Here is a 13,265-nt window from a genome sequence, read left to right on the forward strand (position 1 = left end):
GCTTTCTACGACCAGCCCCTATCGTGCTTGCTCCAGGCATCAGCCAGGTGATATGTCTTGCTGTTTGGATTCTATGACAAGACAGGAGGCGATTATTATGCATTACAATCTTTACTCTGAAACCACAGCAGCAAAGAAAAAACTTTTACAAACAAAAAAGTTTCAACAACAGAACTAGATAAAGTTCAATGTCAATGCATGGGGAACTCCCCAAACCATCATGGAGGATAGGTCATACCCTGCAGGGGACCAATGAGCAGGGACCCTCCTTTATATATGTCCATTACTCTAACGCCAACCCCTCTTTCTTTGCTGCTGACACCACAGAGCTAAGTCACCCCTTTCAGTTGTGTCTTACATTGTTTGTCAGTAGTAGGCTTTATTAGTTTGAATATGACATATATTATTTATATGGTAAATATGTGTTAATTACCTTTTATTATAAAGGAATTTGTGTATTTGATACAATGTATCTGGATAGCCGCGTGCGGCCGTTGGTTTCATTTTGGTGTCTTTCAAAAAGAAAATATGTATTATGCTCATACTTCCTGTTTCAGCTGAAGCAGTGGTGCAATGGTTGAATTTCGGACTACAGTCCATGAGGTTGTGAGTTCGAGGGAGCTCTCTAATTTATTTCTTCTTTAAAAATTTCTCGCGCTTGTAAACTCAGGTGTTTCTGGTGCATTAATCAACTCGCTCCCGGCGTGCGCGAGAGCAGGGTTGTTTACACTGTTCCCTCTTCATTTCGCCTGTTTGAATTCGTGCCCCTTGACAGATTTATGGTCACCTGGGGATTCCAGGTGCTGCAGGCTTTGGGTTCGGCCTGCCCCTGTGGCTTATGTTTGTAACAAAAGCCTCTGTTTCAGTACTGAGCCAAGTTAGCTCAAATATAGAGCTGCAGGTCTCCCATGCAGGAAGACCCGGGTTCGCAGCGCATGTTTATTTGTATATTTTAAGATTAGATATTTTAATTGTTATATTTTAAATAATTGTATTTTACAATGGAGGTATTTGATTGTCACCTTTTTTGCTCAGTTGAGCAGGGATTTCCTAATGGGCATTTGGTCGGTTCATGACTTCTTCAGAAAGATTATAGCACAAACATTTTAATAGTAAAAATGTGGTTTTGTTAAATGTTTGTAATTTCGTATCCCTGGTGACACAACACATTTCCTTACCTTTAGTGCTGGAAAGAAAGAATGTTTACTGATAGACTGTGGCTTTGTTAGGTCAAAGTCTGACCATCCAGCGCAAGAGCCCGATGCACTGCCAGTCTGCAGTTTTATTTTATTTTCTTTGTTTATTTATTCATTTACTTATTTCTTAAGTTATGTGCTTTGCCTTCACTGTAGGTGCCATAAGTTCGGTTTCAGGTTCAGCCTGATTCTATTGCGAGGTTACCCCCTCGTGTACTGCTGATTATCACACCCTGCTCGGGCGAGCAGTTGGAGGTGCACTTGCTCAGTGTATCCTACCTTCAACTTGACAGTTTTCTTTTGTTTGGGTTATCTTCCCTGGAAAGGTGCAGTCACCTGCTCAGTGGCAAGGTTGCCTGGGGTTTCTGCGAGGGGTCCCCTTGTATACGGCTGTGTCCACACCCTGCTAGGGTGAGCAGTTGAGGTACACTTGCTCAGTGTTTCCTCCCTTAAAGTGGGCAACTTGGGTAATTACCTTAACTGGCATGCACCATAACCTGCTCGGTTTCAGGCGCTGCCTGAGTTCTAATGCGAGGTTACCCCCTCGTGTACTGCTGATTATCACGCCCTGCTCGGGCGAGCAGTTGGAGGTGCACTTGCTCAGTGTATTCCTTCCTTAAGGTCGGCAGCTTTGTTTAGGTGCTGCATATGGCTGACGCCATTGTTTGGTCTTGTAGGCGTGCAGTAACCTGCTCGGTTTCAGGCTTCGCCTTGTTCCTACTGCGAGGTGCTCCCTCGTGTACTATTGGTTGCCTCACCCTGCTGGGGTGAGCAGTTGAGGTGCACTTGCTCAGTGTACGCTTTGATAAACAATATGTTTAAGTGTTGACTGGAACACATTTGCGTTTTTTCAGAATTGTCAGTGGCCCAGAAAGCTCAGTGAGTATCAGCTTATATAAGGGCCGGGGATTCGGTCCCCTGTGAGGGCGTAACCCCTCTTCTTTGGATATTTTATATATATTTCATATATTATATATTCTTTATTTATTAAGTGCTTTAAAGAAAAGAGTGTGGAAGTGGTTGTAAACAGACCCATATGGGGTTGTACCTTCCTCTCTAACCATCTATCTGGTGTTATCATTCATCTTTTAGTTAAAAATTCTGTCACCCTTTACCTTAGTTAGTTTCAGGACAACTCAGTCCTTTCCTTAGGTTTTGATTCCCGACCTCAATTGCTCCACCCAATACCAGTGCTGATTAAGCTACAGTATTTTCTCTCAACATGAGGAAGAATAAAGATGATGCGTTATGCCTCTATTGAGGTCTGTAGGGCTTAAGGCTCTCTTTAGTGGGGACGTTTGTTCTCCCCTACTTTTGTCCCATTGGACATTCCTTATTCTTTTGGTTTCTGGTGGAGACAGGGTCAGCTCGAGGGTAACCGTTCAGTTTTTTACATGACAAGTTGAGCAACCATGTTTTACTTGGATGGAGTGTTTGGAAACACTTGATGGTATCAGTTAGACGAGTTGCCAAATAATAACTTGCTGGCGCCTGCCTCATGTTTTTCCTCCCAAAGCTTGGCCTATGGTTCAGCTAACCGTCTAACAGTGTGTTGCAACTTCTCCTCTGCTCGAGGAGTACACGCAGGCTTCTGTACCCTCATGAGCGTTGCTTAACCTCTTTAGAGTGCTGTTTTCATATCCGTGCTGACCGTTGTGATACAGGTTCCTAATTTTGGAAAGGTCTACATCAGTCTTTTATCCTGCTGAGATCGATAAGTGAACACCTCACACCACACAACGCTCGTAGTAGTGTTAAGCACCACTCATATACCTGAGGGTTCGTAGTACTGTATAAGTACTGTTTTGCTATGGACAATGTGCTTAGTTTTTCCTTCCCCTGATTCCCTTAGTGGCCAGTCAGCCTCACATGAATACAGTGACTCAGACCTCAGGGTTTGAGGGGACAGTGGTCCCAGATTTCTTCTCAACCTTACATTTACAGGGCATTGATAATTATCCAGAGTTCTTTCCCCCTCATTCCCCTTCCTGCCATCCTTGGGGGAAATTGCATCATAATATTACGCCTCTGGGAGTATCCAATGGTTTCAGTTTTCCTGCCATCCTTGGGGGAGATTGCATCATAATATTACACCTCTGGGAGTATCCAATGGTTTCAGTTTTTTCCTTTTTACAGGAGTTCTGGCGGGTGACCAGTGCAGACTCGCACTGAGCATTTCCCTCCCGTCTGTTACTTTCCTTTGTGCTAATCTCTGGTATTTCAATAAGTTAACTGGAGTCTGTCCAGTCAGGGGATTGGTTAGAGGCGCTAGTGGGTATTTATTTCTCTTAACGGTGTAAAGCGGGGCTTTAATGTGGTCCTCAGGGTAGTTTTCTTTCTGGATTGCAAGGTTTTTCCTTTGGATAAGTGGGGGAGGTTTCTCCTCTTTTGGGAAGGCTCAATATCCCTTGGTGGGATAGAGGGGTCTGGGAGTGATACTATCCCCCATCCACGTTATGACCCTCTATCACGATGCGTTCCAGAGTCTATACATTAACTTTCAGACGGTGTCTGCCGCTACGATTACCAGAGTGCTGGGATATATATTTGGTTGATGACTTGATTATCATAGTCACCTGCATGGCAGGTGGACCTTTGGGGTTTTCACAAGAGTTTGTTTGCAGTAAGGTGCCAGCTCAGGGTGCTGTGAGCTTCAAAGATCTGCAAATTGGCTGAAATATAGGTTGGACCTCTTCTGGTGTACACCTTCAGTTTAACCATTTAGTGATCAGTTCTTTGCAGTTTAGAGTCTTGCTAAGATTTTGGAAATTTGGTGTCCTCCTTCGGTTACTTTTGATCCGCTAGGGGATTTATCACCAGGGAGGAGGGATCAAGGTTCAAGCACCGGGCATACCTACAAAGGAGTTTAGATATCACTATAATGGTAGTGATTGGATGTCGGATACATTTTTTCTTCTTGCCAAGTTTGGCCTCTTAAGGATCAGGTTTATAATATCTGCCTTTTGTCATGGTAGCAGAGTCCTTCTTCAAGAGTTCGGGAGGTCTGAGGGTCTCCGTGTTGGCGGTTTGACGGGTTTAGCTTCTCAGGTGGGGCCCTCTCTTCCATTCTGCTTCTGCCTCCAGAAGACTTCCCTCCTTAGTATACACATATGTCTGAAGACAATTGTAGATTAATTCTATTGCTTTTCAGCTCCGCTCAGGATGGATTGTCCTATTACAAAATTTATAAAAATGATTTTTTACTCCCATTTTACCCTTTTGAAGATTTGTCTTTCCCTCTTGGTTCCCCAGTGTAGTTCTGTGACATGCCCTGTTTCTAATGCGATATCTTCCTTTAATGCATGGGATGGAACCTATAAGACTTTCACCCCTATGGGGTACTTTTCTTTATCTCCAGGAGAGCTAGGTGTTTGTTTTCATTGGTTTGCTTTCTAGGTCCCCAAAAATGGTACGAATTTAAGTGTTTTGAATATTTGATTGAACAACATAGGTGTTTATTTCAGATGGTTTTGTCCTAACCTATTAGTATAGGAAAACTTTGTTCAATGTTTTCCCCTCTTTTAACCAGTTGGTTTTGGTGGCCTGTAAGGAACGCTGGATTTGGCACATTCCTGTTTTTCTTGCAGTGGATTTGACTTTGCCTTATAAGACAGCTTTTCGGGCAACCTAGTCTTGGGCAATTCTCTGATTGGTCAACAGATTGATTTAATGAAAGCTTTTAAAAAAATGTTACCTTTCCTTTAATTTTATTATATTATCTATTATATTGGATCATTTTGTACTTACTAATGAGATGCAAGGGCTTTGAACTTGCATAATATGAGCCTCCTGTCTTGTCATAGAATGACTAATCCCCCACACTAACGTGAGATGGGGGTTTAGATTCTATTAAAGACAAGGAGGCGATTATTATCCCTCCCACCCACCCTGGATATGATATGATATGATATGACAATTGTGATACGCATGTACACAGGTGGTTCAAGTGAGAACATTCTTTGGTTTGTTGTTCTTCCCAACCACCCACCCTTCTTGCTTGTTGTTCTTACAGGTACGAGTTGAGGTTCTGCTCAGGAGTGTGGATCGCAGTTACAAGTTCTGGAGTGCGTGATTTCGGGTGAGAAGTCCTATCCAGAAGAACTTCTTCATTGCTTCAGGCTGCGGAAAGGTTGAGATCTCCGGTTTCGCTGGATCCTTTTTCTCTGCGCTACGCAGTTCAACCGTTCCATTGGGCGTCTGGTGCAAGTCAGCTGCAGAAAGAGGGGTTGGCGTTAGAGTAATGGACATATATAAAGGAGGGTCCCTGCTCATTGGTCCCCTGCAGGGTATGACCTATCCTCCATGATGGTTTGGGGAGTTCCCCATGCATTGACATTGAACTTTATCTAGTTCTGTTGTTGAAACTTTTTTGTTTGTAAAAGTTTTTTCTTTGCTGCTGTGGTTTCAGAGTAAAGATTGTAATGCATAATAATCGCCTCCTTGTCTTTAATAGAATCTAAACCCCCATCTCACGTTAGTGTGGGGGATTAGTCATTACACTTGCTGCTTTCTTCATATAGATCATGTTCTAGTTTAACACGTGAAGGAGTTGACTGGAGAGAGGTGAGTAGACGGACAGTGTGAGAGAATAAACATGGCCGCCCTGACTTGTTCAGAAATCGTGGTTTACGATGAGTACTTCCGCACAAAACAATGAAAATAAATATCAGCGTCGTTTAGAGGACGTAGTCACACCATAGTTCCGCCTGAGAGTTTGTAAAACATCATGGAAACAAGAGTACTATTGTGCAAAAACACTATGCTTTAGGTGAAAAAACGTTCTCCTAAAAAATAATACAGCGCTTCCATGTACTACAATGCATTCTTACGTTACATGCCACAGTTGAAACGGCGCTTCCTGTACTACAATGCATTCTTACCTTACATGCCACAGTTGAAACGGCGCTTCCTGTACTACAATGCATTCTTACGTTACATGCCACAGTTGAAACGGCGCTTCCTGTACTACAATGCATTCTTACGTTACATGCCACAGTTGAAACGTATGATACATAACATGAAAATTCTCCCCGATAACAAGATGCAGGGATTCATTCACTGAAATGGACCATTGCATGCCACATGTGAAAGTTGCCACACAAGGAAAACAAATTCTGAACAGAAACAGTATGGTGTGCTGGCAGCAAACTGTAATAAGAGTGTCCAGCGCCTCATTGTTCCAAGATGGCGCCTATGAAAATTCTATTTTAGTCAAGATACACTGGCCAAATGAACAGAACTCGCCGTATCACAGAGCGTATCGCAGAGAAACTGATCGTCATCGATTTGGAGTTTCATTATTAGATCTTTTAACAACAGAAAGGTGGAAAAAACATTGATGGATCAAGAAGCAAGGGAACCGAAGAAACTTGTAAAAGCAACATCCAACAACTCTCTCCCCAACCGTACACAGTTAAATGCCAAGACAATAGCAGAGAGGTCACCCGTGATGTGCTCATTCTGCATCACAGAGCAGCCTTTTGACAAACGTGTCCCTGAGCATAGAGCAATATAGAGCTCCCTCTAGCCAGACCTAATAAGGTGCTGTGCATACACCAGTACGGTGTGTGAAGGGCAGCTGACAACAGATGACAGAAACTCTCCTACTAGTGGGATTGAGAGGTGTAGACGGAAGGGAGTGGAAGGATGTGGTGCAAACCTAGGTGGCAAGCTGCTGTGTTTCACATTATCCATATTTACGATGTAAGATACAGGGCCATTAAGTGATTTGCCCGGATTCACACAATTTTCTCAGTTCAATGTCGATGGGGCCTCAGAAAGCACTGGAAACTACTGGTACCAAAATACAGAAGCAATCCGAGAACTGGTAGTCATGGGAACGTACTTGCCCATTCTTGTTTGAAGTATGGGCTTTTTAATGTCGGACACCCAGCAGAGATGTCATGCTTTAGAACTCTGAATTATCACATAGACTATTTATACAATGCTCAGTACAGGCTGTACCAGCTTCTGTTGATCCAACCATGTCATGACAATGGGGGTCATTACAGCTTTCCCGGTATCCCGCCAGTAATTCTGGCGGGATACCGAGAAAGCTGCATTACCTTCTCTGTCGCCCGATATCCCGGTATTACTGGGATATTAGGGGTGGTGCAGTAACGCTAAATTCCCATTCCCGGTGGGAACTACTCTATAAGTCTTGTGAATATTTTCACTTGAGGAGCCTAAATATTTCTCCAAATTTGTGCAAGCGACCGAACACAGGAAGGGAGGCCAAAACAATGACTGTGGTTCAATTATGCATTTTGGAGCACAGTTTTGAGAAAAATTAGGAAAACAACTATACAATTTACAATTGGTTCCATAGAAACACATGGACAAAAACAGTAAATGTAATGATGCACAGCCAGAAAATATTCAGTGAAGGAGCCTAAATAAATGCATCACATGCATGAAGCTGCTGCAGCCACAGTCCCTCTTTTCCAGCAATGGTCCCTTTAAATCGCAGGAACCAACTTCGTGTGTGTGATTGACAGTGACCATTACTGGCAAAAAGATTGTGGCAGCAGCTTTAAAAAATAAAGCTGCTACAGCCCCACCATAAAAACCCCTGCACGTACACTCACACTCTAAACATCCAACAAAAACATTCATACCTTAGGTCTTCTTGCTTCAGGCATCCGAGGGGCACGGAGCAGCGGCACAGGCACAGTTACAGCACCGGGCGGGAGGTGGTCTGGCACGGAGTCATTGAGCAATGCCTCAAAAAGCATGTTGCTATGTCTCTCATTTTGGCATGCTGCGTGTGCCCATTTAAAACAAATCTTTACTGAAAATATCAGGGCTGATGCCCAGATTAGAACACCAGCTGTGTGGGAGCCAAAGTGGGTGAACTGGGGAACCAATGAGCAGAGGCGTTGTTAGGGGGGCACTGAGGGGGCTATAGCCCTGGGTCTTTTGGTTGTAGCCCCGGATAGAAGCTCAGGGCCTACAACCAAAAGGCTAGCTAGCCCCGAGTCCGGACAATCCTGACATTACCTTAGCCCCTGATCTTTCCTAGACCTAGCAACACCCCTGCCAATGAGGAGTCAAGGGGGCAACCGACACCCTCCTCCCCTCAGGTCCACCACTGGGAAACAAATCCAGGTACGAAATGCTGTTGCGTCCAGAAAGGTCTAGAACACCCAGGGTGCACTGGCGCCATGGCGTAGAGAAATGTGATTGCTCAGCAACCTCAAAAAGCATGTCAGGGGTGACCCAGGCACCTCAAAGGAGCGGGTGGGGCAACTGAGCCTCCTGCCCACCCCATGGCTCTGCAGCTGGTTGTCCTTTATTTCAGTGTGGCATTGATGAAATGCCCTGCATAGAGTAGACACACTGCACCAATGACATCCAAGCAGTAGGTCAGGGGCTGAGGTTGTGGGGGGGGCAGGGGCTACCAGTCAATCGCTGCATTGTTATAGGTGGAGTGTTAAAAGTATAATGTATTCTCGCCATTCGTGAACCTCATTGGTTATCCCTGTCTTCTTCCTGTCATCAGCAGTTGGTTGGGGTTGCCAAGGGATCGTATGTATGCAGATTCTTTACCTCCAATTTCGATTCGCATTTCCCAGTTACAAATCTGTTTATACAAATGGAATAGTCTCCTATTGCTCAAGTATTACCCAAAACTATACCACATTCTCCTCTATTCGTCTTCTCTCATTTTTCGACCTTGAAATTATTCAGCCTCCCAAATCTCATGATTTTCCTGGTTGCACACACATCTCAGCAACAAGAGCATTAACCCAATGAGCCATCTTACCATTAACTCAAACTCTCCAGTCTTGGCAAGTGTCCATTAAAGGCATCCTCCCATTAGGCCCTGTGCTCCCTTTCTACCATAGACAGATAACCCTTTATGTGACCTCACGCTCACACAGGCCATGGCCCATGGAGGCAGTCAGCAAAGGGCCTGTTCACTGAATCATCTCTGTCCTGTCCTGCCCCCTCCCAAACCTTAGGCTGCTTATCTTCAAGGTAAGGGACTTCGAACACTTGTGTACAGGCGAGTTATAAATGACATATCATAACAACCCCCCTTTCTTTGACCCTGGTTAGTCTTACTTTAACTGTGCGCATAGGTGTCTCCACAGTGACATTGTTCCTGGTACTCCCATTGTGTTATTTGAACATACTACGTTTGGTTCTCCTGCTAACTGCTTTGCTCATATGTCACTCCATTGTAATGCCCTTCTTTGTCTGCTCTGCACTGCCATTGTACTGTGAGGTTCTGTACTATGATAATTGTGCTCTATGGGCATGATTCATTGGAGCTCATTTCTTTGAAATGAGTAGGTTGGTGGCGGGGAGCCGTTACGTGTTGAATTAGTATTTGCATTAATTGCAGTTGGTGCTAATGTCGTTCAGGGAATGGAAGTCATCCTATCTTGTGGCCTTCGCAGCGGGTCCTGTCTCATCAGTATTGCTCTCTGTTCAGTCTGAATTCTGCTCAGCTCGGCTCTTGCTGAGATGCCTGTGACCTGCTGTAGTTTTCCTTTACCATAATGCAGTGTCTACAGAGTTTGTGCTATTCTATATTCTCCGTAGGTTAGTCACACTTGGTTCTGTCAGGTACCATAGATGCTCCTGCACTTCCATAAGGTTAGTCGCATATAAGCATCTGCAAGCTTTGTCCAGGATCTCTTGCTTCTTGCAGTTTCTGCATTTAGCTATTGGCAAAATAATAAAAGCAATGACAGTATGCATATCTGTCCTCTAACTATAGAACTGTATGCTTGTGTTCTTCGTGTACTTAAGTGTGTGTTTGTCCCAGAGTGTAGATGGCACATGTGCTTTGTGTCCAGTGCTGCTAAGTCATGGGGTCTCTAATGATGTCAGGAACATGGCTTCTTGGCGCTTTAATCAATACTGTCAATTGATGTGTCTTTAGAACATCATTAGTTGCAGCCAGGGGGCTCCTCATCCACTCTTGGGGAAGATTTGTTCCACATCTGGCCTGTAGGGCTGGCTGAGAGGGTACCTCGCGACATACTTGTCAATCAATGAACCACTGGGAATTGGTCCGAAATAGAATGGGCAATCACAGTATCTCCTGGCCTTCTTCTGTGTCATGTGTTTTATAAGAGGATGGGAGAGGATAAACTTCCACATCCCTCTTCAGAAAAAGATATTGAGAATAGGACAAGGGGTTTTACCCTTTAAAGCAATTGAAAGCAGCAGCACTGTATGTTAATCTACCATATGAACCCCTGACCTATACTAGTGAAGAGACAGAAGAAGAGAGCAAAAAAAGAGAACATAAATATATACAATCATACGATGAAAGTAAGCAGCATGATGAGAGCAGGAATAGGCAGAATAAACAGAGATAGAAGAAGAGGTAGAGAAACAAAGGAGAACAATAGATTGGCTAAGGGTACAACAATAGTAGAGAATGAATGGGTGGGAGGACAAATACTACTTCAGTTAGATGACAAAGGTATTGGTGGAGTTCAAAAAAAGGGAAGCACAAGATAAAAAGGCAAAGGAAGAAGAGAGGCTATAAAAACAGGAGAGAGACAAGAAATGTAAACAAAGGGAATAAACAAAGGAGGCATGAGGCAAGGAGGGAGAAAGAGAGGTAAGAAAAGTAGAAGCGAGAAGAAGTAGATGCTCAAAGATTGAAAGAACGTAGGGTACAAAGAAGGCGGGAGGAAGAGGAATCAAGGGAAATTAGAATGCATAGTGTGTTCAACCTCCGGAATACATTATATAAATGTGAGGGAACCTATCCTAGCTTTTGCAGGAAGAAAAGCCTTATGAGGAGTCCCTCCAGATGAGGAAGTATCCGTATATGGAGTACATGTTTTACTATTATGGTTACCTAAATTAACAGGTAAAATAATAAGTTGCCAGATATATGTTTGTTCAGGCCAGAAATACCCATGGATGAAGATGAAGGGCAAATTATTCCTTTAGAATTAGAGGCAGCAGTGATAAGAGGAGAAAGGGTGATGCTTTATGGGACTGATGATGAGGGAAGAGGGTGGAGGACAGTGATAGTCCTCAATGAAGGATATAGATTGACAGATCTGACAGATGAGGAACTATTTAAGGATGAATATTCAAATAATGAATTGGTATACTTTATAAGTCTCAATTATTGGATTAAGGTTGAAGGCATAGAGGTACCACAGAGAATGGTGTTGGTGAAAATAAAGCAGCCATTTTTTTCAGAAAGATATGGAAAAGGTGACAAGTATCTCATGAACCACAAGGCCATTTGATGTAAGCTTATTGAAAGCAGTAGGAGCAGTGAAGATTTGAAACCATATCCACACTAATGAAACTTTGCATTCTAGTACCATCAAATTCCCTGTGCAAAATGGCTGTTTATCCTATTAAGAAATTGAAGGGGTGGGGCTGTGGAGTTTTACCCAGGACCTTCGGCCTATAAACCGTATAGTCAAAGCAGAGTGTCCTTTAGTGCAAATTCCTGCAACAATCTTATGCGAAATTTCCGCCAACAGTTAGGTATTTTACTGTTGTCGATTTGAAAAACGCATTTTTCCCAATTCCTTTACACAAAGACTCACAGGATTTGATTTCCTTTTCATACAGAACAATTGACCTGAAACATATTAGGTTACCTCAGGGGTACTGTGAGTCCATCTCCATCTTTAACAGTATCCTTCAGATGGATTTAGGAAATGTTGAGCACAAAGGCACCCTTATTCAATACATAGATGACATTCTATTGTGTAGTGAGAAAAAGGAGAAATGCAGAGAAGACTCTGTCACACTTACGACGATACTTGCAGTGAAAGGGTACAAAGTAGACAAAGAAAAATTAGCATATTGTCAAGAATAAGTGAGATACATAGGTGTCATGGCCACTTGCCCAGGATCACAAGAGTGGTACCATCAAGTGGAGGAAGCAGGGGCCATCATGGGTCACGCACGTCCCGTTGGGACATTTATACATGGGAGGCCTGGTTGGACACAGTCCTGGCGCCTTTGGCTCATGGAAGGATATAAACAAGATATTTCCATCATGGGCAGAAGTGCTCAAACCAACTGGCCAGAAGAGAAAAGAACTACACTCTTCAATCGGGGGCTACGTGGGGAATTAAGGATGTGTTGGCACAAGTTATGAACCCACCTCACAGTGCAACTCGACCATAGGCTGCAGAATAGGAAAATGGATCGAGCCAGAATAGAAGGGAGGACCGTTTTTGTGCGAGCCTGTGAGACCCACACCAAAACACATGTACACTCGGAACCAAGGCAAATCGGTGGGTTACGGAGACGGCTAAATATGTCAGAAAGAGAAAAAAGAAAACAACAACAAATTTGTCTATATTATGGGAAAGCAGGCCATTTCCTCTGCGATTGCCCAGTGAAACCTACCAAGAAAATGGCTGGGGCAACCGATAAAAACAACTACGAAGAAGAAGAAACACCGGACTCGGGAAACTTCAATGCCCGGCAAGCGTAGGGGTCCACTTGTCGAGCGAGAAAAAGGAAAGCGCACAGACCTCACATCTAGTCATTCCGGTACTTTTGGTAAATCACAAACAGCCGTTAAAAATACATGCCTTGGAGGCAGTCATTGACAGTGGGGCAGTAGGAAACTACATTGACCAAGATCTGGCAACACGGATAGGACTTCCTCTTCAACAAAAGCAGAAATCGGAAAATGTCACGGCAGTGGATGGACGTCAGTTATCATCCGGCCCCGTGACACAATGCACAGAGAAAGCTTCTATTGCAGAATGGACACCAAGAAGACATCATTTTTGATCTCATCGGTACTCCTCGGTTCCAGATGATATTGGGGATGCCCTGGCTAGAGACCCATAATCCCAAGATCGACTGGCGAAAATGAGTTCTGACCTTTCCTCAAGACTGCGCCGACACCTGCTACACCAAAGACGTCATCAACCAAAGACCCAAGAAGAGTATCATGCTGGGCCTTACTGGGACCTTACCACCTGAATATCATTGTTACCAGGATGTCTTCCAAAAAGAACAAGCTAACGTCTTGCCCCCACACAGACCCTATGATTGCCAAATAGACCTCGTACCCAGAGACCAAATTCCCTGCAGCTGGATTAACGCCTTAAC

General features: G+C 43.8%; 1 long non-coding RNA gene across 1 annotated transcript; it reads left to right on the forward strand.

Annotated features, from left to right (window-relative positions):
* The first annotated feature begins 315 nt into the window (after positions 1-315).
* Positions 316-5,628, forward strand: LOC138528545 (uncharacterized). Its single transcript, XR_011284167.1, has 2 exons — positions 316-414; positions 5,209-5,628. It is a non-coding gene; the product is annotated as an uncharacterized lncRNA (long non-coding RNA).
* Positions 5,629-13,265: the final 7,637 nt, after the last annotated feature.

Source organism: Ambystoma mexicanum, chromosome 7q, assembly GCF_040938575.1.
Source record: "Ambystoma mexicanum isolate Mex_15411 chromosome 7q, UKY_AmexF1_1, whole genome shotgun sequence".
In the NCBI taxonomy this organism is placed as follows: domain Eukaryota; kingdom Metazoa; phylum Chordata; class Amphibia; order Caudata; family Ambystomatidae; genus Ambystoma; species Ambystoma mexicanum.